At 43.0% G+C, this 26,301-nt stretch overlaps 1 protein-coding gene and 1 non-coding gene across 2 annotated transcripts in view; one reads left to right on the top strand and one right to left on the bottom strand.

Annotated features, from left to right (window-relative positions):
* The window catches only part of GALNTL6 (polypeptide N-acetylgalactosaminyltransferase like 6), a 1,485,023-nt gene that overhangs the window by 1,280,514 nt on the left and 178,208 nt on the right, over positions 1 to 26,301 (top strand). The window lies entirely within an intron of this gene.
* TRNAW-CCA (transfer RNA tryptophan (anticodon CCA)) lies at positions 21,252 to 21,324 on the bottom strand. Its single transcript has one exon. It is a non-coding gene; the product is annotated as a tRNA-Trp (tRNA).

Below are 26,301 nucleotides of genomic sequence, written 5' to 3'. Positions count from 1 at the left end.
AGAATCCCAGGGACAGGGGAGCCTGGTGGGCTGCCGTCTATGGGGTCACACAGAGTCGGACACGACTGAAGTGACTTAGCAGCAGCAGCAGTGATAGGAAGGAACACATCAGAGTCTGTTCTAGTGAGGTGGATGAACCTAGAGCCTGTAATTCAGAGTGAAGTAAGTCAGAAACAGAAAAGCAATTCATATAAGTATTGCATATATGTGGAATCTAGGAAGATGATGCTGATGAACCTATTTGCAGGACAGGTAGGAATAGAGACTCAGACATAGAGGACAAACCTTGGACACGGCAGGAGAAGAGGGTGGGGCAAACTGAGAGAATAGCATTGACATGTGTACACTCCCGGCTGTAAAGCAGAGAGCGGGTGGGAAGTTGCCACACAGCACACAGAGCTCAGCTCAGCTCTGTGGCGCCCCAGAGGGGTGGGGTGGGGTGGGAGAAAAGTTCAACATGGAAGGACACGTAGACTTGTGGCTGACGCACACTGTTGTAAAGCAGAAGCTAAAGCAGAAGCCAACACAATATGGTAAAGCAGCTATTCTCCAGTTAAAAAATGATTTTAAAAAAATGCAAAAAGAGCATAGCAACAAAACACCTTTTACATCTAATACTTAAATAGGGAACGAGATGTTTTCCTCAATACTCCCTTTTGTTTCATATTTTCAAGTGCCAGAGGTAAAGCAGCTCTCAGAAAACCAGGATGAAATTTTTCTACCTGAGGAAGTATATAACAATTGGCAGTGAAAAGATGACCCACAGATCAAATTGTTAGAAAGCCTCTATCTTCTTAATTTAGAATTATTGTGGAAATCTAACCAGGAATGAAACTCCCTGGTTGCTTTCAACCTAAAATAGGCCAGACTGTTTGCTCAGGTTACTGCTGTGTTATACTGCCACCTGCTGGAAGGCAAGGTAAATTGTTTTGAAAGGAAGCATTTGACACAATGTCCAAACCCTTGTTTCTGCAAAGGTTTTGACTCCTAAAGGTAATGCACACTTCAAATGAAAACAAATAACCTCCAGGCTAAATGTCCAAAATGTCCCAAGACAAAGGAGGAGAAAGTAAACCCTGGTGGTAGAATCACTGAGCAGCCACTCTGTGACTTTATTTACATGTGAGCTGACGGTGACAGCATCTTGCTGGCCTCGCTCTATCAGAGCTCTTCTGAAGGAACACAGTGACAGAAAAAATATCAACCCTCAAGGCTCTCAAGGGCAGTTTAGGAGGTGTGTGCATGTCTGTGTGTGTGTGTTAGTCATGTCCGTCGTGTCCGACTCTGTGACCCCATGGACTGTAGCCCACCAGGCTCCTCTGTCCATGGAATTTCCCAGGCAAAAATACTGGAGTGGGATGCCATGCCCTCCTCCAGGGGACCTTCCCAACCTAGGGGATCAAACCTGCATCTCTCATGTCTCCTGCACTGGCAGGCAGGCTCTTTACCACTAGTGGTACCTGGGAAACCCTTCTGGACCTGAGGCTCTTCTGTAAAACACAAGAGGGCTGGTCTTGACCTTGCCAGTTGCTGAGGTCCTAAAGCCATTGCAACCAGGTGCAAATCTGAGCACAGAGACGTCCCAGGTGACTTGGCGGTCGTCTTTTCTATGTGTTGGCCTTTAGGAAGGACCCACATATCAGAGGAGGTGCCAGCATGCCCCACCTTAGGACCCACGAGGACAACCCAGGAAAGATAAACATCACAAAGCATAATTACGACAGTAGTTTCTGTCATTGGTTGAGCCTCCACTGATGCCCAGTTGTAGCCCGAGATGTTTTACTTTGATTGACTTTCATCCCCACAACAGTCCTTTATCTGAGTATTGGTATCCTCCATCTAAGTGGCGGGAAAACAGAGGCTCGGGGACACTCTCAAGAGCATGGGTTCAATCCCTAGTCAGGGAACTAGATCCCACACGCCACAACTAAAGATCTCACACACAGCAACTGAGACCCAGTGCAGCCAATTAAGTAAATATTAAAACACACACACAGCCTGTAGGATTCCTCTCCCCAGAAAACTAGGGACCCCAAACACCCAGCTGTGCTCTGTCATCTCCCCCAGAGTTCAGCTGGGTAGTGAGGAATCAGCTTACCTGACGATAACACCTTGGAAGCTGGGGTCACTGTCTCTGCAAGGGAACGGGCTCACCTCTCCTGCCTGGCAGAATCAAGGGCAGAAACAGTTCTGGTCCTTCCCTCTAGCCCCCCAAAGTGGAGACCATCTCGGTCCTCACCCCTACCACGTGGACAGTAAAGGAGGAGGCTGCCAGAACTCACCAGGACCCCTCATTACTCCTGCATGAGGGGCAGATGTGTCAAAAAGAATGTTGTTTGTGATAGTTTCCCTCACCTGGAGAGATTCTTATGCCCACCCCCAACCAGAAAAGAGCATGACCTCACCAGCCAAGCACGGTCTTCACTCCCCTTTTTCACGCTCAGTGAAAAAGATGAGGGGTTTCCTAGGTATCTTCAGCTAACACTGTGATAGGGAATTCCCCAGCGGTCCAGTGCTTAGGACAATCTGCTCTCACAGTTGAGTCTGCGTTTAGTCCCTGGTTGGAAAACTAAGATCCTGCAGGCTGCATGATGCAACCTATATATATAGTGGCTTTACCCAGGCCTTTCTCCAATGCCTGATAACATCAGCCTGTGTTTGGGGAATGACTTCTCAGTTACTCTTGCAAAAGCTGCCTACCAGTTGTGGCAGATTCAATCAGACCCAGAAGGCCAGACATCTTGAAGAAGGGAAAAATCAATGTAAATAAACGTAATTTCTAAATAAAATATGCTTTTACCTAATTGAAAAGTCATTATCAATTAGTCAGAGGCAACTTTAATCAGACATGAACGACTGAGGAATTTGAAATTCAGAAGAAGAACACAGGTTGGCGTTTTAAAACCATCGTGTCTCTGGCCATTAGCCTTGAAAGCCTTTTACCAGGTAACTGAGCTGTGAGTTTTAATTCCCAATATCAAACCAAGAATAAAATTATTTTAATTATGGTCAACTGGGTAAGGAACACTGACGGTCTAATTGCCGAGCAGTAATTCTGTATTCTGGCCCCTGGAGATGCACACCTGTGCCAAGTGCTTCAATAATTCATTAAACACCTCCTTGTGCATCGATTATCAAACCGTGCATCTTGATTACTTTACTTAGGAAAGTTAGCCTTGTGAAAAAGGCTTCTACCAACCATCAGAACATGGAAAAAAAAAAACCTATAACCTATTTTATGTTTGATTTTCATAAAGAGAAGATAAAATTTTACAACCACTCTAAGTTATCCAGGGCACATTTGTCAAAGGCAAGATGCAAGCTAATTTCAAGGGATGCAACCTGAATAATTCACACACAATTATGAAGAGGTGGGTTTAGGGTTCCTACCATTCTAATGCTTATTTTTGCCAGCTTCAATATCCTTTTTTTTTCCCCCATAAACTTGATGAAAATTTTAATGAAATAGATTGGGATCAGTTCATCAAAAGTATATAAGAATTCTAAACATTTTGCCTCTATTTTTGTATTGTTAATTAATTTTTATTGGAGCATAATTGCTTTATAATGTGTTAATTTCTACATACAGCAAAGCGAATCAGCCATATGTGTATACACAGGTCCCCTCCCTTTTGGACTTCCCATTCAGGTCACTGCAGGGCGTTGAGCAGAGTTCCTTGTGCTGTACAGAAGGTTCTCATTAGTTACCTATTTTATTCATAGTATCAATGGTGTATATGTGTCAATCCCAACCTCCCAGTTCCTCCTGCTGCTGCTGCTGCTGCTAAGTCGCTTCAGTCATGTCCGACTCTGTGTGACCCCATAGACGGCAGCCCACCAGGCTCCCCCGTCCCTGGGATTCTCCAGGCAAGAACACTGGAGTGGGGTGCCATTTCCTTCTCCAATGCATGAAAGTGAAAAGTGAAAGTGAAGTCGCTCAGTCGTGTCCGACTCTTAGCGACCCCATGGACTGCAGCTCACCAGGCTCCTCTGTCCGTGGGATTTTCCAGGCAAGAGCACTGGAGTGGGGTGCCATTGCCTTCTCTGCCCAATTCCTCCTACCCACCCTTTTTGCCACATTGGTTTGTCTCTATTTCTGATTTGCAAACAAGATCTATACCATTTTTCTAGATTCCACATACACATGTTAATATACAATATTTGTTCTTCTCTGACTTACTTCAGCCTGTTTGACACTATGTCAGGTTCCTTTAAATATCGACATACTTATGGTCCAGGATCAGATTTTATCTTTATGTTCCCATGCTGCCAAATTCAATGCTTTGAATACACATAGTAGGTCATAAATTGATGCTTTTTTCGATAGGTTATTTGTGACTTTGATAGTCTATACTTATTTTTGTACTTCCACTACTTTATCCAAAATACCAAAGTGAACAAAAATATTATGAGGAGAGGAAAGGCAACTGAACAAATACAAAAATAAGGGTCAGTAGACGGAAAAGTTCTTTTAAAAAAGGATATTTTCCTACATACATAGAGAAGACATCCCACAAATATCTTTTGAGTGGTAGATGTACAAAAGATTAGAAGAAAATTAGAGAAAAAAACACATTTTCAACTTGGGAGCAATGTTTTTGTCCATGCTGCCAATAAAAAGGAACAATTTTACTCAATGTGAAATTTAACGTTTCCTCTTGTTCTAATCCAACCCCCTACCTTAAAGACAATGTTAAGAAAATGGCTGGATTAGTGTCAGGCTGAGAAACATAAATGAGAAAAGAACAATTTACTGGTAGAATGATCCATCCTTAATAGCCAACAACCATCTTCATGCAGCTTACTAACTCAAAAGGACAAAAGACACTGAGGATCTCACCTTCTAGCATTCTTATTATCAACACTCTTCTCGATATTGTAGTTTTAAATGGATTCTAAGGGCTACAGTTGACACCAGAATTGAGTCAAGGATAATGCATCTCAGTGCTCCTGGACTTTATCTACTTCGGAAAGACACGCCTCTGCAATAGAAACTCCTTTTAGTAGACGCTTGTCAGTGCGTGTCCGCACAGCATGGAAACATACTTTCTAGTTTGGAAATCTCCAGGGGCGGGGGAGGGGTGCAAGCCCGGAGTTCTGCCCGTTCCCCTCCCACCTTCCAGGTGTATCTGTGATCCAGTTGAGGTCAGTCAGACTTTGAACCTTGAAGGGACTGAAATATATCATTACCATGTGCAAACCAGATAGCTAGCGGGAAGCTGCTGTATAGCACAGGGACCTCAGCCTGGTGCTCTGCAACGACCTAGAGGGGTGGGAGCAGGTGGGCGGGAGGTTCAAGAGGGAGTGGACAAGTGTATACTTACGGCTGATTCATGCTGATGAATGGCAGAAACCAATACAATATTGTAAAGCAATTACCCTCCCATTAAAAATGAATACATTTTTTTAAAGAAAGAACAGATCTGGCACTCAGGGACTGAGCTCATTCATGGCGGCGGTGGGCTCAGAGACCAGCACATGGCCGCAAGCGTCCAGGGCAGAGTCCGGCGCACGGCGCTCTGTCTGCAGGGGTGTGCCCCTGGTGGCCTCACTTCTCAGACTGTTCCTGGAGAGGAAGCTGGTCTTGGCCATGACCTTGCCCTCTGACTTCCCACATGTTTTAACATGCAACTGCATAATGTTGTGAGCCACCTGAGGTCTTTCTAACAAAACTCCTTCTCTGTGTAAGTTAGATAGAGTGGTTTCTTTTATTTGCAACCAAAGTGCTACTTTGTAAGAAGAATAAAACACAATTTTTAAACTTTTTTTTTCTTGATGTGGACTAGTTTAAAAGATTTTATTGAAGTTGTTACAACACTGCTTCTGCTTTACATTTTGGGGGTTTGGCCACAAGGCATGTGGGATCTTAGCTCCTTGACTAGAGGCTGAACCTGCACCTTCTGCATCAGAAGGCAAAGTCCTAACAACTCGACCGCCAGGGCTCGGTCATGTCCATCTCTTTGCGACCCGTGGACTGACTGCCGGGTTCCTCTGTCCATGGGGATTTCTCAAGCAAAAATACTGGAATAGGTTGCCATTTCCCTTTCCAGGAGATCTTCCTGACCCGGAGATGGAACGCTTGTCTCTTTCATTTCCTGCATTGGCAGGCAGAGTCTTTACTACTGTGCTACCTGGGAGGCCCAGGGGCTGCCAGGGAAGTTCCTTTAAATTTCTTTTAATGTAATGTTCTTGTAAATGAGGTGCTTTATTTTTTTAATTTGGGGTATTCTATTGAATATTAGTGTATATATTCTACTTCATCCAAGCACACTTTAATCTTTCCATATGCACATGTAATAACTCTAAAAGTATATAAATAACATGTTAGTTGAGATGAAAATAAGAAACCCTAGGGTTGTCTTAATCTTTTAAATGTCACACAAAGCTACTTCCTGAGAGCATCTTTCTGTCATGGATTCCCAATCCCGGGTTCCCTGTCAAGAGCATCTTTACTGAAGTGAATTCCAGCACTGCCGTGGGTCTGGCTCAAATACAACCTCGAAGAGCAGTGGAATTCTGCCCTTTCCAGGGTCATTCTTGGTGGAAACGTTTTCAGTTCCTCAAAGCTGGATGTGTTACTTTGCAGCACACTCTTGGTTTTCTTTTTTTATATATAGTTTAATTATAATAGTATATTAGTTTCAGCTGTACAATAGAGGGATTCTATATTTCTATAGATTATACTCCAGTTAAAGTTACTATAAAATAATGGATCTTTGCTGTACAATATATCCTTATTGCTTACTCTACGCATAGTAATTGGATCCTGTTAATCCTCTATCCCTATACCACCTCTCCCCACTTTTATCTCCCCTAGTTTGTTCTGTAGATTTGTGAGTCTGCTTCTCTTTTGTTATGTACATCCAACTGTTTTATATTTTTTTAGATCCCACCTAAAAGTGAAATCCTTGAAAAGGCAACCTACTCCAGTATTCTTGCCTGGAGAATCCCATAGACGAGGAGCCTATGACTAAGCAGGCATGCATGTATATAAGTGAAAAGATAAAGTATTTGTTTCTACCTGACTTATTTCACTTAGCATAATATCCTCTGGCTCCATCCATGTTTTCACAAACGGCAGCATTTTATTTGTCTTCTGTTACTCTTCTTTAGGGTTAAGCAGTAATCTATTGTGTGTGTGCACCGCGTCTTTACCATTCATCTGTTGGTGGACACTCACCTCTCCTATTATTACTACCACTAAGTCACTTCAGTCGTGTCCAACTCTGAACCCCTATGGACTGCAGCCCACCATCCCCTCTGTCCATGAGATTCTCCTGGCAAGAATACTGGAGTGGGTTGCCATTTCCTCCTCCAGGGGATCTTCCCGACCCGGGGGCTGAACCCACATCTCTTATGTCTCCTGTGTAGTCGGGCAGGTGATTTACCACTAGTGCCACCTGGGAAGCCGGTTGGTGGACACAGGTTGCTTCCATATCTTGGCTATTATAAATGTTGCTATGAACAGTGGGATACATATATCTATTTCAATTTGTGTTTCTGGTTTTCTTTGGATGTATACATTTTCAAACACAAAAATCTGACGCAGTTTAGCAGTTGCTTGATTTTCTTCATAGTGCATATCTCCCTATGATCCATGTTTTCCTCGGATATATATAGCTATATCCTATAGTTACCAAAGACTCTAATAGAAGCCTCTTTATGCTTTTGAAAAATACTCTTTGCCAGCCGAATTATAGTAAAAAGTAGTCTTTAATTGGGGATTTAGAGAAATGTACAGGTATTCAAGTTAACCCCACCACTAGTTGAAATAACTCAATGGGTAGGGGAAAGAATGTCGAATTAAATTATCCAACCATAGAATCTGTTGATAAGTGGAGAAAATGTAATTATCTGATGGTCATTCTGTTACACATACTATTTTTTTTTTAAACTGGCATTTTCCTTTGAAAATTGTTATCATGGATTATTATAATGGGCAGAGAATTCTTAACAGAAAAATTTTGCAGATGAAAGTTCATCTTTGCTTTGACAGAAAAAGGTAGAAGTATAGTAAGGTGGGGTGGGGTGGGGAGAGCTTCCCTGGTAGCTCAGCTGGTAAAGAATCTGCCTGCAATGCAAGAGAACCCAGTTCGATTCCTGGGTCAGAAAGATCCCCTGGAGAAGGGATATGGTACCCACTTGAGCATTCGTGGGCTTCCTGGTGGCTCAGATGGTAAAGAATCTGTCTGCCAGTGCAGAAGATGCAGGCTTGATCTCTGGGTCTGGGAAAGCCCCTGGAGGAGGAAATAGAAACCCACTCCAGTATTCTTGCCTGGAGAATCCCATGGACAGAGGAGCCTGGCAGGCTATAGCCCATGGGGTCTCAAAGAGTCAGACACGACTGAGCAACTAAGCACAGGACACAGCATAGTGAGGTGGAAAGTCTGCAACACATCACCTCTGGGGGAGGATCCAAGGTCAAGGGTCTGAGCTAAGACATGCAGGTGTATTGGAGTCATGGCCAAAGTGATCACGCATACTATTTCATGGAGGGCGTAAATAGCGAAGAATTGGCGACATCCTGAAACTGCTGATCTAACTCTCAGACGATACTAAATGTATGTAGTGTTGGTGATAGTCTAGCCTCCTAAGTTATTATGCCTGCAGTGTCTGGCAATCACTATGACCTTCTGTTAAGAACTGAGTTTAAATTAAATTTTGCTTATGTTCTTAAGATTAAACTATGAGCCACGGTAGAGTCATAGAAGAATGAAGATAGTGATGTGTGTGTGTGATATCTGAGAATTTATTTTGAATTATTTCTTAAAAATATTGCAGTCCAAGTTTTGAAGATGACATGGTAGATTTTCATCCCTGTCAAAGCTGTTTCTAGACTCTAGTCAGTATAGAAAATATAACTGATGTATCAAATGGAAGTGTTAGCAGCTTAGCCAGTGCTGAAAATATAATGCCTGTTTCAAAATGTTGAATTACCTTTGAGGCAAAGATCAAATGGTCTAAACATCAGAAAATGTAAAACTTCTAACAAGAGAAAAATTACTCTTCCGTTTAAAAATATATAAAAAAAATTATTGACATGTAGCAAAAGATCCTTTTGGATGAGACAAAAAATTATTCTTTCTATGAAAACATTGGCAATTTTCAAAAGATTTTAAACAAAAAACACATAATACTGGCAGTCAAATTTCTCAAGACTGGTTTTCTTACCCTTTATACATATGACTGTAACTCAAGTGCCAGAATCAGAGGCAATTGCTTCAAAATACTTTCGGATTTTTAATATTCTCAGCACTAAAAATAAATATATCCCCAATAAGTGAGCTATAAAAACAATGTATAAGTTAAATCTGAAAGCATCAGAGCAAATATTCCTGTTTGCTTTCTACAATGCTCCCAATTCTGAAGGAATGAAAGTAGGGTCCATGATGTACTTTAATCTTCAAATTTTTATTGACTATTTTAAAGCATTTCTTTATTAAGAATCACATGGAAAGTCTCTAGCCACTAAATTCAAATTCTTCAAGCTGAGACTTTTCAATCCATCAATTGGATCCATAACTACAAGTTACAATTTACTGTCTTATTTATTTTGGGGGGCTCCAAAATCACTGCAGACAGTGATTGCAGCCATGAAATTAAAAATCACTTGCTCCTTGGAAGGAAAGCTATGACAAACCTAGACGTCATATTAGAAAGCAAAGACATCAATTTGCCGACAAAGGTCCCTATAGTCAAAGCTATGGTTTTCCCAGTAGTCATGTATGGATGTGAGATTTAGACCATAAAGAACACCAAAGAATTGATGCTTTCAAATTATGGTGCTAGAGAAGATGCTTGAGAGTCCCTTGGACAGCAGAAGATCAGTCAATCTTAAAGAAAATCAACCCTGAATATTTGCTGGAATGACTGATTCTGAAGCTGAAGCTCCAGTACTTTGGCCACACTGATGCAAAGAGCCGACTCTTTGGAAAAGACCCTGATGCTGGGAAAGACTGAGGGCTGGAGGAGGGGTGGCAGAGGATAATATGGTTGGATAGCAAAGTCCGTGGATATGAATTTGAGCAAACTTTGGGAGATGGTGAAGGTCAGGCAAGCCTGGTATGCAGTCCATGAGGTCACAGAGTCAGACATGACTAAGTGACTGAACAACAACTTAAATTTTATGAATTTGAATAATGAATTTACACTAACTTCTCCCCCAAAAAGCCCATATGAAACCAAAAGCATAAAGAAACTTATTCTCAGGCATCAAGGCTTATAAGCACTCATTATCTCCTTCCCCCATTGCCCTGCTCACACAGTACTGAAAAGTAAGCAAGCCCTGACAACTCTCTTCTAGGATCCACCAGTCCCTTCTCTGAATCCCTACGCTTCATCACGAGCCATCCCTGGTTCATCCCTGCAGCAGGATTTATTGAGCAGCTACAATGCACTGAGCATTACTTTAGGTACTTGGGAGGCAAAGATGCATTGAAACACAGCACTTGCCCTCTGGCAGCTTAGAGTCCATCCAACCCACCAAGAAATGCAGAAACACCACTTGTGTAGAACTGTAGATTACACAGAAATACAGATTTCTTAAATAGTGCAAATACAGGGAGTTCCCTGGCAGCCAGTGTGTGTGTGTGTGGTGTGTGTGTGTGTGTGTGTGTGTGTGTGTGTGTGGTGGGTGGGTGTGTGGGTGTGTGTGTGGCTTCCCTGGTAGCTCATCTAGTAAAGAATCTGCCTGCAATGCGGCAGACCTGGGTTCAATCCCTGCGTCAGGAATATATATATACATATATATATATATATAAAATATATGTGTTCATATTATATATAGATATATATGTGCCTGAGAAATATATATTTCTATGACAGAGGGAGATGCGAGTTGCTGGTCTCCCTTCAGGGCAGGACTTGCTGTTTCGGGTGCTAGAAGGGCTGTGCATGGACATCCCCCAGCTGTCCCCCTCCCAGGGATGTCCCAACCCCCTCACTCAAGGTGCACCCTGCCCATGGCAGCCACATCCAGCGAGTGACTGAAGGTGAGTCTGTTGGTGCCCACACCCTGCCCTCCTCGGGCAGACTAAGCTGCCAGAGGGGACGGCTGTCCTGCAGGCTTGCACACAGCCCCTCCTCTCACCTCAGTCTGGCTGCCCCCTCCCTTCCACAGGGTGGATTCCAAGGGCACTTTCTAAAAAAAGAAAAAACAAACAAACAAACAGAAACCCTGCTGCCAGAATCTGCTTCTTGGAAAAAACCAACTGGCAACACTTCTTAAATGAGTTTTAAAAAGGAACTATGGTTACCAAATGATCCAGCAATCCCACTCCTGGGCAAATATCCAGACAAAACGCCAGTAATTCAAAGAGACACATGCATCCCAGTGTTCACAACAGCACTATTCACAACAGCCAAGACATGGAAGCAACCTAAATGTCCACTGAGAAATGAATGGATGAAGAAATGGTTGAACAGATATACAATGGAATATTGCTCAGCCATCTAAAGAATGAAAAATCCCATTTGCAGCAACATAGATGAATCTAGAGAGCATCATGCTTGGTGAAATAAGTCAGACAGAGAAAGACAAATACCGCATGATATCACTTACGTGTGGAATCTAAACTATAACACAAATAAACTTCACTACCAAACAGAAACAGACTCGCAGACACAGAAAACAAACTTCTAGTTACCAAACAGGAAGGGGGGGTGTATAAATTAGGACTTTGATATTCACAGAAAACCACCACCATATATAAAATAACCAACAAGGACCTAGTGTATAGCACAGAGAACTATCATGAATATCTTATAATAACCTATAATGGAAAACAATATACATATACGTTGTTTTCATTTTTTAGTTGCTAAGTCATGTCCAACTGTGTGAGCCCCCATGGGTCCCGCCAGGCTCCTCTGTCCATGGGACTTCCCAGGCAGGAATAGTGAATTAGGTTGCCATTTCCTTCTCCAGGGGATCTTCCTGACTCAGGAATCGAACCCGTGTCTCCTGCCTGCATTGGCAGGTGGGTTCTTTACCACTGAGCCACTAGGGAAGCTGTACACACTTACACAAGCGTGCACACACACAAACACACACACATGTACATCACTGAATCACTGTGCTGAATGAAACACAAGAAGCAAATACACTTATAAATCAGAAAAATGAACCACGGCTCTAGCTTTCTGCACTGGAATGTGACTGTCAGGAGTATGTGCTGGAGACCACTACATTACATTCAATAACAGTAATTCATAATAGCAGCACAGACCAGCCTGGGGTACACCCAGTGTCAGCTCGAAGGGATCTGTAGCCCCTGGCTTACTCAGTCCCCACGGAAGCCCTATGAGTGGACCTGTCATTGCTCCCTTTCATCTGCTGGGTGACGAGCAGGGCAGGGCATCCCTCAAGCTCCTGCTCTTCCTGTGGCGCTCCCAGGCAGTGTGACCCCCAGCCTGGCCTCCTGGCCGCCCTCTCACCCCACTTCTCTAGCCCTCTGGTGTATTCACAGCACCACTAGTATCTACTGTGGAATGACACAGTACAAGCACTGTCCGATGATAAATGACACCTGCCATTGGGAAGCCTGGACATGCCAACCCTGCTCTGGGTCCTCAACAGCCTTGAAGGATTGTCCTAATGTCTCTCTGAGTGAGACCTGATTGGGGAGTCCTGTTTCACTAAAAAGAAAGCAAGTTAGATTACATGACTTAAAGTCACACCTCACAAGTAGCAGAGTGCCCTCAAATGTAGCATTTCTGTCTCTAAAACAAGTCATCTCAAAGTTCAGTTAGCTATTTAGATTGATGTACCACACAATTGCACTCATCTCACACGCTAGTAAAGTCATGCTCAAAATTCTCCAAGCCAGGCTTCAGCAATACGTGAACCGTGAACTTCCAGATGTTCAAGCTGGTTTTAGAAAAGGCAGAGGAACCAGAGATCAAATTGCCAGTATCTGCTGGATCATGGAAAAAGCAAGAGAGTTCCAGAAAAACATCTATTTCTGCTTTATTGACTATGCCAAAGCCTTTGACTGTGTGGATCACAGTAAACTGTGGAAAATTCTGAAAGAGATGGGAATACCAGACCACCTGGCCTGCCTCTTGAGAAATCTGTATGCAGGTCAGGAAACAACAGTTAGAACTGGACATGGAACAACAGACTGGTTCCAAATAGGAGGAGTGCGTCAAGGCTGTATACTGTCGCCCTGCTTATTTAACTTCTATGCAGAGTACATCATGAGAAACGCTGGACTGGAAGAAACACAAGCTGGAATCCAGATTGCTGGGAGAAATATCAATAACCTCAGATATGCAGATGACACCACCCTTATGGCAGAAAGTGAAGAGGAGCTCAAAAGCCTCTTGATGAAAGTGAAAGAGGAGAGTGAAAAAGTTGGCTTAAAGCTCAGCATTCAGAAAACTAAGATCATGGCATCTGGTCCTATCACTTCATGGGAGATAGATGCGGAAACAGTGGAAACGGTGTCAGACTTTGTTTTCTCGGCTCCAAAATCACTGCGGATGGTGATTGCAGCCATGAAATTAAAAGATGCTTGCTCCTTGGAAGGAAAGGTATGACCAACCTAGATAGCATGTTCAAAAGCAGAGATATTACTTTGCCAACAAAGGTCTGTCTAGTCAAGGCTATGGTTTTTCCAGTAGTCATGTATGGATGTGAAAGCTGGACTGTGAAGAAAGCTGAGTGCCAAAGAATTGATGCTTTTGAACTGTGGTGTTGGAGAAGACTCTTGAGAGTCCCTTGGACTGCAAGGAGATCCAACCAGTCTATTCTAAAGGAGATCAGTCCTGGGTGTTCTTTGGAAGGAATGATGCTAAAGCTGAGGCTCCAGTACTTTGGCTACCCCATGCGAAGAGTTGACTCATTGGAAAAGACTCTGATGCTGGGAGGGACTGGGGGCAGGAGGAGAAGGGGACGACAGAGGATGAGATGGCTGGATGGCATCACCGACTCGATGGATATGAGTTTAAGTGAACTCCAGGAGTTGGTGATGGTCAGGGAGGCCTGGCGTGCTGTAATTCATGGGGTCGTAAAGAGTCAGACACGACTGAGCGACTGAACTGAACTGAACTATATTTAATTTGGTGGCTCAGCAGTAAAGAGTTTGCCTGCAATGCAGGAGATGGGGGTTTGATCCCTGGGTCAGGAAGACACCCTGGGGAGGACCTGGCAACCCACTCCAGTGTTCTTGCTTGGGGAATCCCATGGACAGAGGAGCCTGGCAGGCTACAGTCCGTGGGGTAGCAAAGAGCCGGACACAGCTTAGCAACTAAACAACAACAATCTACGAAAAATTTTCACCTAAAATGGGCTAAAGTTACTATCTTGGGTATCCATCATTTTTAGTTCTTTCATCTGAGACACTCTCTGAACATCCCAGAAACATGGAAAAGGCACTGACCCCCTCTGTCAATGAGCACAGCCCTAGCTATGACCCAGGACCTTCTCTCCTAAACCCAGAGGACTTGAACAGACTCCATGCACTTTTTGGATCCCCCTGACTGTGTACTGGAGCTTCTACCCAAAATAAAGACAGAACATCTTCTTCCATTTTCATCCGACACGCTGTGAATGAACCACATTATGCATTTGACTCTGCTTTTAGGGTGTTCGTGCCAATTCTACAAAATCCCAGTTCACAATGTATAATAAGATGATGTCCTATTCTGCCTCTTGAAGATGGATTTAATTTCTAAGAGACCATTGAGGCTTTTGGCCCAAGAATAACGGATTTAATTTGGATTAAATTTAGCAAGCAGCAGTCTCTCCTAGGGTAGGAATAAGGGACTGGGTCCCGGGGTACAGGATGTTTTCCTTTATGTCATTTCTTTTCAAGGAAGTGGAATTACATGACTTTGTCACCTTGGGAAATATAGGGTTATAAATTCCTCCTGATAAAAAAAAAGGGGGAAAAGGCATCGGAATCACTTTGCCATGACCAAAGCAGGCTGCGAGGAAGGAAGAAGAGTTCCAATCCCTACCCTGAGGCAATGCCAGCTTTTCGTTGACAGCCGCAAAGAATAGGGCTTCTGCGGCTCACTTCCCTCCTTCAGAAACACACTCACTCTTCATCCCTATTACTGCTGCCTGAAAACAGTCTCCTAGCAGCAAAAGGTGAGCTGGCCCTCTGGGAATGGTTTCAAATATAAATGACTTAGGTCCTCATCCAAGGTGACCTGTGGCTGACGCCCTTCTCGTCCACCCCAACCCCCTTGAGGGCACTTCATTTTTGCTTTATTACTTTTTCCCTCCAAGGGGAGGTTATGGTCCAAAAAAAAAATGCTACCAATCAATGGAGACTCCTGATGATGGGGCCAGATGTGTGCCCTCTCTCAGGTCCACCTGCATCTGTTTCTCCCTTGCTGGACACCGGGCCCCTCGGTGGTGCCTGGAAGAGGTTTCAGGAAGGCTGCTGTGAGACCCTCCAAGAACAAGAAGAGCAGGGACAAATCCCACAGGGCATGACTTAGCCACCTCTTTACTGTTGTGGATAGCTGTCAGCCCCCTGCACAAAATGTTTGTGTCCCCTTCCCCAGGAGGCAGGTTCACCCTCCTGCATGATCTGCTGTGGAAATTGCAACCGTTCACCTTTTTCTGGAGAGTTACAACCAAAAACCACAGTGACAATAGCCTCATCTTTCAAAGACTCCAGTAAGAATCATGGAGTTCATCACAAAGGAAGTAACAAATGTCCCTGAAGTAACTTCTAATGATGCAATTCCACAGTCATTTAAAAACACAATGATTGGCAGCTCAAATTCACAAGATATAGGACAGAAAAGAGATGCTTAGCTTCTGCAAAATCAGGTCACATCCGTCACACTGAGCCGTCCGGCATGACTATTCGGCGTGACTTTCTACCAGTGGAGGCCCAGGTTCCATGGGGGAGGCTGGAAAAGGCATTGCAACAGCTTAGATTCAAAAGCTACCTGCCTGCATTGTTACACTGTTACCGAGTCAAAGCTTACACTGCTTACTACATAACAGGCAAATAAAGAGAGGAGGAATCAGGGCAAGGAATAGTGACTTTTCCAGAAAGCCAGCAGACCAAGAAGATTGTGGACTAGTGTCCCAAAGAACCATTTTCCCAAAGTTGGAATGCAGGCTTCCTTTACATTAAAAGGGGAGAGGATATGGCAGGTTATTGTAAACTTCTTCATGCAGGAATCCTTTGTTCTGTTCTTGAAGATCTGTTTACAATGCTTTTATAAGCCTCCAAGAAGACAAATATTATTCTCTGTTCTGCAACTTCTTATCTCTATATACATGGGAAAGTGTTATACCCTTAAAGATCAGAGACTTGAGAATGGGCTCTCCTATGTATTTCAGGCTATAGGCAACACTGACTTGTAACAAAAACAATACAGATGTTTAAGAAAAAGAAACAGATCTTCCCCTGTACAGTAATTGATCTTCGTGACAACCTGTAAAATCCCTCTTTTACAGAGGAAACACAGGTTCACAGACACTGGGCCTTTGCTCAGGCAGCTACAGCCAACAGAGGCAGAACCGGAAGCAAACTTGAATATTCCTGCAAAGCCAATGTGGTTTTGTCACTGGACTTTAGTGACATATCAACTTCTGTGAGGGTTTTGCATTGAAGTTCAATTTTCCTCAGTTATCCTAAACTGTCTGCCTGCCTACTACGTCGCTTCAGTCATATCTGACTCTTTGCACCCCCAGGGGCTGTAGCCCGCCAGGCTCCTCCGCCCATAGTATTCTCCAGGCAAGAACACTGGAGTAGGCTGCCATGCCCTCCTCCAGGGGATCTGACCCAGGGGTCGAACCCGTGTCTCTTAAGTCTTCCTCACTGGCAGGTGAGTTCTTTACCACTAGCACCACCCAGAAAACCCTATCTAAACTATTTCCTTAAAATGTTTCAAATGAGAAGAACTCTTCCTCAGATAAAGTGGTGGCTGTGCGGGTATCTATGAATTAGAATTGCCATACTTTTAAACAAGAAGCTGATTGACCAAGCACTATTTAAATTAAAAAGATGACAATGTGGCGATGCTCTCACTGCAGCTAGTGTAGGACAGTTATGTGAGCACTTCATAAATGAAACTTTATTGCTATTTTATAATTAGCTTTTTTATAATTAGATTCACCAGAGACTTATTCACCTCTGGGAAGAGTTACAAGTTTTGAAGACGAGCAAAGTGAAAGAAAATGTCATCACTCATAGAAAATAAAATTTGAAGCAAAGATAAAAATAAAATTCATATGCACATAGGAATCAATTCACACACATATAAGATTCCATTGTTCTCTTAAAAAAAAAAATCAGATTTCTTGGGCCCTAAAGATATGAATCCAATAGATCTCAAGGAGGTGCTAGGAAGGTTTCATTTGTGTGCTGTTCTCCGTTGGACAGTGACTGGAAGGTTTGGGGAGGAAGCAGATTTTCAGATAAGAGCTGAAGTTTAGAATTTGCAAGATGAGATAAGGTAACCCTCCCTAGTACTGCCTTTGAGTAGGAACACTATTAGCTGTGGGCTTCTCCTGTGGCTCAATAGCAAAGAATCCACCTGCCAATGCAGGGGAACAGGAGATGCCAGTTCAATCCCTGGGTCAGGAGGATCCCCTGGAGGAGGAAATGGCAACCCACTCCAGTATTCTTGCCTGGAAAACACCATAGTGAGGAGAGCTCAGTGGGCTACAGTCCATGGGGTTGCAAAGAGTCAGACACGACTATACGACTGAGAAAGCACGCATTGTTAGCAGTAACATATAATTAAGTTCTGCCTTCAGATATCATTGAGAGTGATAATAAATTAGTGGACACTAATTTGACTAGCTTTTAGGCTGATGCTTCTTTATTGCCTCTTACTATTTGTAGCTACAATAAAACCTCATTAATAGAGAATTTCATGGACTGAAGTGACCCTCTCAATGATTTAAAAAAAAAAATAGTGGAAGCAATAAGGATTTTTTGGCCATCAATTTAGTGAACAGTTTCTTTTTAGTATTAAGGAGACAGAGAAGTCCATCTATTACCTGTAGGAATGCACATTTCTATAATGTTTCAATCATTCTAGAAAATAATTTGGAAATTTGTCCTAATAGTTTCCAAAAACTTTAGCTTAGCAATATAAGTTAAATCCTGAAGAAAAATGTGCAGGAAGATCTATAAACAAATGTTTATAATAGTGAAAATCTGGAGACAGCATGAAAGTGAAAAGAAAGTGAAAGGCGCTCAGTCGTATCGGACTTTGCTACCCCATGGACTGCAGCACCCCAGGCTTCCCTGCCCATCACCAACTCCCAGAGCTTGCTCAAACTCATGTCCATCAAACCAGTGATGCCATCCCATCATCTCATCCTCTGTCATCCCCTTCTCCTGCCTTCAATCCTTTCCAACATCAGGGTGTTTTCCAATGAGTCAGTTCTTCGCATCAGGTGGCCAAAGTATTGGAGGGTCAGCTTCAGCATCAGTCCTTCCAATGAATATTCGGGACTGATTTCCTTTAGGATTTACTAGTTTGATCTTCTTGCAGTCCAAGGGACCCTCAAGAGTCTTCTCCAACACCACAGTTCAAAAGCATCTCAGCTTTCTTAGAGTTCAACTCTCACATCCATATATGAGATGTGAAAACCTACTTCTTCGCCACTACTGGAAAAATCATAGCTTTGACGAGACGAGCCTTTGTCAGCAAAGTAATCTCTTTGCTTTTTAATATGCTGTCTAGGTTGATCATAGCTTTTCTTCCAAGGAGTAAGTGTCTTTTAATTTCATGGCTGCAGTCACCATCTGCAGTGATTTTGGAGCCCCAAAAAATAAACTCAGCCACTGTTTCCATTGTTTTCCCATCTGTTTGCCATGAAGTGATGGGAACAGATGCTATGATCTTCATTTTCTGAATGTTGAGCTTTAAGCCAACTTTTCCACGCTCTTCTTTCACTTTCATCAAGAGACTCTTTAGTTCTTCTTCGCTTTCTGCCATAAGGGTGTTATCATCTGCATATCTGAGGTTATTGATATTTCTCCCAGCAATCTTGATTCCAGCTTGTGTTTCATCCAGCCCAGCATGATGTACTCTGCATATTAAGTTAAATAAGCAAGGTGACAATATACAGCCTTGATGTACTCCTGTCCCAATTTGGAACCAGTCTGTTGTTACATGTCCGGTTCTAACTCTTGCTTCTGGACCTGCATACAGATTTCTCAGGAGGCAGGTAAGATGATCTGGTATTCCCATCTCTTTAAGAATTTTCCACAGTTTGTGATGATCCACATAGGCAAAGGTTCTGGCATAGTCAATAAAACAGATGTTTTTCTGGAACTCTCTTGCTTTTTCAATGATCCAATGGCTGCTAGCAATTTGATCTCTGGTTCCTCTGTCTTTTCTAAAACCAGCTTGAACATCTGGAAGTTCACAGCTCATGTACTGTTGAAGCCTGGCTTGCAGAATTTTGAGCATTTCTTTGCTAGTGTGTGAGATGAGTGCAATTGTGCAGTAGTTTGAACATTGTTTGGTATTGCCTTTCTTTGGGATTGGAATGAAAACGGACCTATTTCAGTCTTGTGGCCACTGCTGAGTTTTCCAAATTTGCTGGCATATTGAGTGCAGCACTTTCACAGCATTATCTTTTAGGATTTGAATTAGTTCAGCTGAGCTATAGAAGGCCACAAACAGGGAAATAAGAAAATTATGATTTATTGGAATATAGAATAGAATATATTTCTTTTTAAATTTCTTATAAAAGTTTAAAATAATATTTTAAAGAAAGCTTTCCAAGGAAAGTTAATGCTTTAAAATCATCTTAAACTAAGGTACTACTTTTAACTAGGTTAACCAAAAATGAAAAAAAAAAAAGCACCTCTAAAAAGAGATCATAAAAAATATTCCAAGGTATTAAAAGACTTATCTTTAAAAGGTGAGATTGTGAATAATTAGCATTTATTTGGTTTTACATTTTTCAGGCTTTCCCCAGGGGAAAGTATGTCTTTTATAATTTTATAAGTAATTTTCTTTAAAAAAAGGAAGACATGCTTTCTTTTCAATGTAAGACAGGCCACAGTTTCTATTTCTGGGTCAGGAAGATCCCCTGGAGAAGGGATAGGTTACCCACTCCAGTATTCTTGGGCTTCCCTGGTGGCTCAGATGGCAAAGTACCTACTTGCAATACAGGAGACCTGGGTTCAGTCCCTGGGCTGGGATGATCCCCTGGAGAAGGGCATGGCAACCCACTCCAGTATTCTTGCCTGGAGAATCCCCATGGACAGAGGAGCCTGGAGGGCTGCGGCCCATGGGGTCGCAAAGAGTTGGACGTGGCTGAGCAACTAAGCACCGCACAGCAGAGGCCATAGTTACAGATTTTCTCCTAAATGCATTAAAAAATGAAGATAAAATATTGTTTCTTGATTTTTGATGTCTCACAGTGTGTCAGCTGGCTTCCCACAGGACAAGCCAGAGAGAAGGCACCATAGGGACAAGCCACTGTCTCCTTGTCCCTGACCCAAGAAGGGGGATTCCATGGTCTCTGCCAACATTCATTCAATCGGAACACGGTCCAGAGTCACTCAAGAGCAGTAGGTCACACAACAGGATGAATGCAAAGACAGGGACCACTGGAAGGACGCTGCCCCCGCAGGGGTCTAGCATGAGGTCCTCACTGTTGATATGAAAGGGTGTTTGCTTCTCCCAAACAGAAAACCTAGACAGTGCCCTCCAAAGGAAATTCTTCTACTGTGTGTATAAAGCTTTATCAGTCATCAAAGCTCAGTCTCATCAGGTGTCCCGCCCATGGACCCCTGGCCCCCAGGACCCCTGTTGGAGGAGCTGTGGCCTGGGGAGGTAGGGGGCATGCATGCCTGAAGTGTGGAGTTTGGAACACATTTGCTAGAAAAAAAATATAGACAGTCAATGTTTTCCCAGGCCAACTACATGAAGCCTATTTAAAACCTTACAACTTCAATAGGAACATGAACTTTAAAAAAGTACAATGCTACTATGTCAACAAGCATCAAATCTGATAATATAATTAATCATTATTCTGTGGAAAAATACATTTTTAGTTCTAAACAGTTGACTTACAGGTAGACATCAGGAATATAATAATTTATTATCTGGCCTCATATATGCACACAAAAGGTATTAATAGCTGTATGCCTTTTGGATAATTTCAAGGATAGAAAGTGAAAGTGAAGTCGCTCAGTCATGTCCGACTCTTTGCAACCCCACGGACTGTAGCCTACCAGGCTTCTCCGTCCATGTGATTCTCCAGGCAAGAATACTGGAGTGGATTACCATTTCCTTCTCCAGGGGATCTTCCTGACCCAGGGATCGAACCTGGGTCTCCTGCATTGGAGGCAGACGCTTTAACCTCTGAGCCACCAGGGAAGCCTGATCAAATTCTAAAACCCATAAAATAATTAGGACAACTGCCCATTTCACCCAAAATAGTATAGTCAACAATAGCAGCAACAAATTTTTCTGTATATGAAAAAGAATAATAAGGCCATTCTATACAGCAGATTTCAGTTTGTTGCTTTAATAACAGTAACCACATGAAATTACTAGTCTAGTAGCACGAGTTGAGCTCTGCAATGAACTTCTCATTTATAAGTAGGGAGTCAGGGAGTTACAATTATTACTATGGTCACTGCTAATTTACAGATCAATACCCCATAACACATTTGCCAATAATAGCCATGCACACTGGGGATTCAATAATTAATAGAATGGAAATGATGAGTTTTAACATTTCCAATGAAACCAATCACAACTATCATTCTGGCTAGCCCAGTTTTTAGGATTTTTTATGCTCTTTCTATAACTATCACTTTGTGGTTATTTAGCTGCTAAGTCATATCCGATGCTTTCGCAATCCACCTGCTATGCAGGACATGTACATTCAATTTCTGGGTTGGGAAGATGCCCTGGAGGAGGAAATGGCAACCCACTCCCACTCCAGTATTCTTGCCTGGGAAATCCCACGGACAGAGGAGCGTGGCGGGCTACAGTCCATGGGGTCACAAAGAGTTGGACACAACTGAAGCAATGCACAGACTGTAGCCCACCAGGCTCCTCTGTCCACGGGATTTCCCAGGCAAGAATACTGGAGTGGGTTGCCAGTTCCTTCTCCAGCGGATCTTCTAGACCAGGGATGAACCCGTGTCCCCTGCACTGGCAGGCGGATCCTTCACCGCTGGGCCCCCAGGGAAGCCACCATCACCCGAGTATGAGGCTATTTTCTAGCCTACAGTGTACTGAATTATCTCTTTTTCTTTCCCTCTCTCCATCTCTCTTTGCCTCTCTGTCTCCTTCTTTCCTATTGCTCCCGGGCTGAGGTTTCTGATAACTATGCACTAAAAAAATTCCCATAAATATAAGTCACAATCCCCTTTTGCCTCATTCGCATTGAAGGGCAGTAGGAAAGTGATTACATTTTCTTCTGCCTGTAGCTTTAAAGCAGCCACTTGACCTCTAGCAACCTTGAACCAAAATTTACTTTAGAGGTTTGTCATTTTGATAGCCGAACATGATGTTGCATTTCCCTTGAGGAATTTATTCTTAATCAGTCTCTCAGGCTTACTTGGGTTTTCACCTACTATCTTGGCCTCAAGTGTATGTTTTCCCTTTTTTTTCTCATTGGATCTAGTAATACATCATATTCCATTCTATGGCACTCAAAAAATGAAATATTTTATGTTTATATTTTGCCCAGCTCAGGTAGATAAACAAATGAGAAATTTGTGTGTATTCTATTTTTTTGTGAACAAGGAAAAGTTTGCTCTGTGTGTGTGTGTGTGTGCATGTGTGTATATCTATATATTTATTATGGTCATTCTAAGTACTTCCCTTTGCTGAGATGCTTAATCCTACTTCATTTGGTTAAACTGCTATGTTATTATTTAGGTTGTGATGGAATTATTTTTCCCAGCAAATGTTCACTGAGTGCCTATGCGAGTCAGGCACCATCCTAAGTACTAGGAGCTGGGTACACAAATGAGACGTTCTCTGTTCTTGCTGAATTTTCACTTTAATGAAGAAGATGATAACTTGATGTCACACAAGTATCTTTTCATATCCCTTCGCTTTGGTTAAGAATACAGTCACCTCTCTAGAAATCAGTTTCCAGACATACAAATCATGGAAGACTTTCCAGGGAGCACACATGATTGGGGAACTTGGAACTGGATTTTCACATTGTCCAGCTTCTTCCTCCACCAGCCATTGAAGCTGGGAGACCCTTTATCCACTGGACCCTCACCTTCTCCCTAGGCAATTGTGTTGCATCCAGCGGCTATCATGTGTATAAAGGTGACGCTCACATTTATTTCTTGGCTCACATTTCTTCTTTGGACTACCTTTCCTTGGATTAGACCCATATATTATACTGCCTTTGGCTTTTTCTCTTGAGATATCTTTAAGTCACCTCCATATGGCTGATTCACACCGTCGTACAGCAGAAACTAACACACCATTGGTGTGGCGGTGTACATAGTCATGTCCGACTCTTCGCAACCCCATGGACTGCGGCCCGCCAGGCTCCTCTGTCCATGGGATTTCCCAGGCAAGAATACTGGAGTGGGTTGCCATTTCCGTTTACCAGGGGATCTTCCTGACCCAGGAATCGAACCCGGGTCTCCTGCATTGGCAGGCAGATTCTTGCCACCTGGGAAGCCCAACACAACACTCTAAAGCAATTATATTCTGATAATAAAAGAAAAAAGAATGTTAAATGGGCGAGTGAATAGCATTGGATTCACTGCTAAGAAGAAACGACCAGTTGCTGGCTTCCTGTGCCCTTTGGCAAGGGTAAGAGCTCATTTTGAGTCATGAAGGAGTTACCGAAAGAGTGTATGGGGTCCGGCTGCTCGCCAGCAAACAGGCCAGGTAGGTGGAAAGGAAATTTTGCTTTCTTTCAGATGTTGGCCACTGCAGAGCGGTGGGGGTAGGAGAGTGGAAAGGAGGACTGACATCTGTCCAAAGCCCAACTCCCTCCCGTGGCAACCAGTGGACCAGAGCTTTTGTAGACAGGAAGAGGGGGCCACACACAGAAACAGCAGTCAGCTCCGGCAGGCATCTTCTTGTTGCTCACCAGTCTGGTCAGCGTCGTCTTGGTCGTTTCAGGCACAGTTAGTCTTCTGTTGCAGGGTCCATTTGTTCCCATTTCTTTGAGGCCAATCCTCAGAATTGTGGCAGCTTTTTTTGTGGGTACAGTCCTTAACTATGCTTAATGAGTACACTATTGTTATTTGGCCTCCTTTGACTGTTTTCCTTTGTTTATGCATTTCTCTGATTAAACTTATTCTTTGAGTAAAGTTTTCCACAGACAAAAGGCGGGCAGAGGGCATGGGGCAGGGGCATGGCAAGGACCAGAGGGTCCTGCCCCGCATCAGTCCGGCATGACCGAGGAGGTTTACAGGGAACCTGGAGACTATGACACCATCCAGGGCACACCGTGAGGGTTATTTTGAAGTTTCCTTAAACTTCTCCTCCAGAGGACTGAGCAGAGTCCATTCTGAAAACTTCTCTGGCCTGGTCCCTTCTGAGAGGCAAGAGTCACAGGAAGGAATAGGGGGCAGGGCTTCTTCTCCAGCTGCCAAAAGAAAGAGCTGTGAGAAGCCCCCGCCTGGTCTCCACACCAGCAGAAGCCGCTAGCAGACAGGGAGCAGTTGCCGCTGCAGACAACGGCCGTGGATTTTTCCTTCACCAGCCAGTACTTGAAGCAGCTGCCAATAAGACTCTCCATCACGAGGATGGCCCCCAGACATCTGCTCCAGAAGAGAGCACAAATGAGGGATGCCACTCAGACAGACAGACATCCACAACTGAGCCATCTTTGTGGAGACACCCTGTCTCCAGATGGCAGCAATCTTCATCTCACAAGAAGAGATGATAACAACTGACCTCGGGGAAATACAACTGAATTAGAGGCTTGGAAAGTTTATCTTTGGCTCAGCTCTACATATAGATGTATGTTTGAGATAACTGAAATCAAGAACCTCCTAGAGTAGTGAAAATAAACACAAAAACATATGGGACAGCAAAGGAAACCATAAATAAAACAAAAAGACAATCCTCAGAATGGGAGAAAATATTTGCAAATGAAACAACTGACAAGGGATTAATCTCCAAAATATAGAAGCAACTCATTCAGCTCAGTATTAAAAAGAAAGACAAATAACCCAATCAAAAAACAGGCAGAAGATCTAAATAGACATTTCTTCAAAGAAGACATACTTATGATCCAGAAGCACATGATAAAACGTTCAATATCACTAATTATTAGAGAAATGCAAATCAAAACTACACTGAGGAATCATCTCACACTGGTTAGAATGGCCATCATCCAAAAAAAAAAAAAAATCTACAAACAATACATGGTTGGGAGGGTGTGGAACAAAGGGAACTCTCCTACACTGTTGGTGGGAATGTAAATTGAAACAACCACTATGGAAAACAGTATGGAGGTTCCTTGAGAAAGTGAAAATTGAATTACCACATGGTTCAGAAATCCTGCTCCTGGAATATACCTAAGGAAAACCATAATTCAAAGACACAGGCACCCCACTGTTCATCAGAGCATTATTTACAATAGCCAGGACATGGAAGCAACCAGCAACAGAGAAATGGATGAAGAAGATGTGGTACATTCACAAAAGGAATATTACTCAGCCGTTAAAAGGGCGAAATCATGCCATCCGCAGCAGCACAGATGGATCTGGAGATTGTCAACCTGAGTGAAGTAAATAAGACACAGAGGACAAATATATGACATCACTTGTATGTGGAAACTAAAAGAAAGGGTACAAATTAACTTATTTACCCCAAAAATAGTCATAGATATAGAACACAAACTTACAGTTACCGGGGGATATGGAGGGCATGATAAATCGGGACACTGAGACTGACGTACACATGCTACTTTATACAAAACAGATAACTAATAAGACCCTGCTGTGTAGCACAGGTATAGTCTGTACTGTATAGTCAATACTCTGTAATGGCCTATATGGGAAAAGAATTTGTATATATATAAAATATATATAAAAGCGTGTGTATATGTACTATAGAGCTGCCATGCTCCTCTGTCCATGGGATATCCCAGGGTAGAATACTAGAGTAGGTTGCACTTCCTTCTCCTGGGGATCTTCCTGAACCAGGGATCAAACCCCTGTCTCCTGCATTGGGAGACACATTCCTTACCTCTGTGCCACTTGGGAAGCCCCACTTTCCAAAGCATTACTCTGCCGAATGTCCTAGATACCACTGGGAAAGAACCGTGTCCTCTTCACAAAACAAGGGGAGAAGATCCAAAGACCTCTGATATCCTCTCCAGCTCTGTTTTCATCTTTTTGTTTTATTCTT

This window comes from Ovis canadensis, chromosome 2 (assembly GCF_042477335.2).
Source record: "Ovis canadensis isolate MfBH-ARS-UI-01 breed Bighorn chromosome 2, ARS-UI_OviCan_v2, whole genome shotgun sequence".
NCBI lineage: Eukaryota > Metazoa > Chordata > Mammalia > Artiodactyla > Bovidae > Ovis > Ovis canadensis.
Note: the sequence above shows the minus strand (reverse complement) of the source record. Positions and strands in the feature narration are given on the sequence as shown.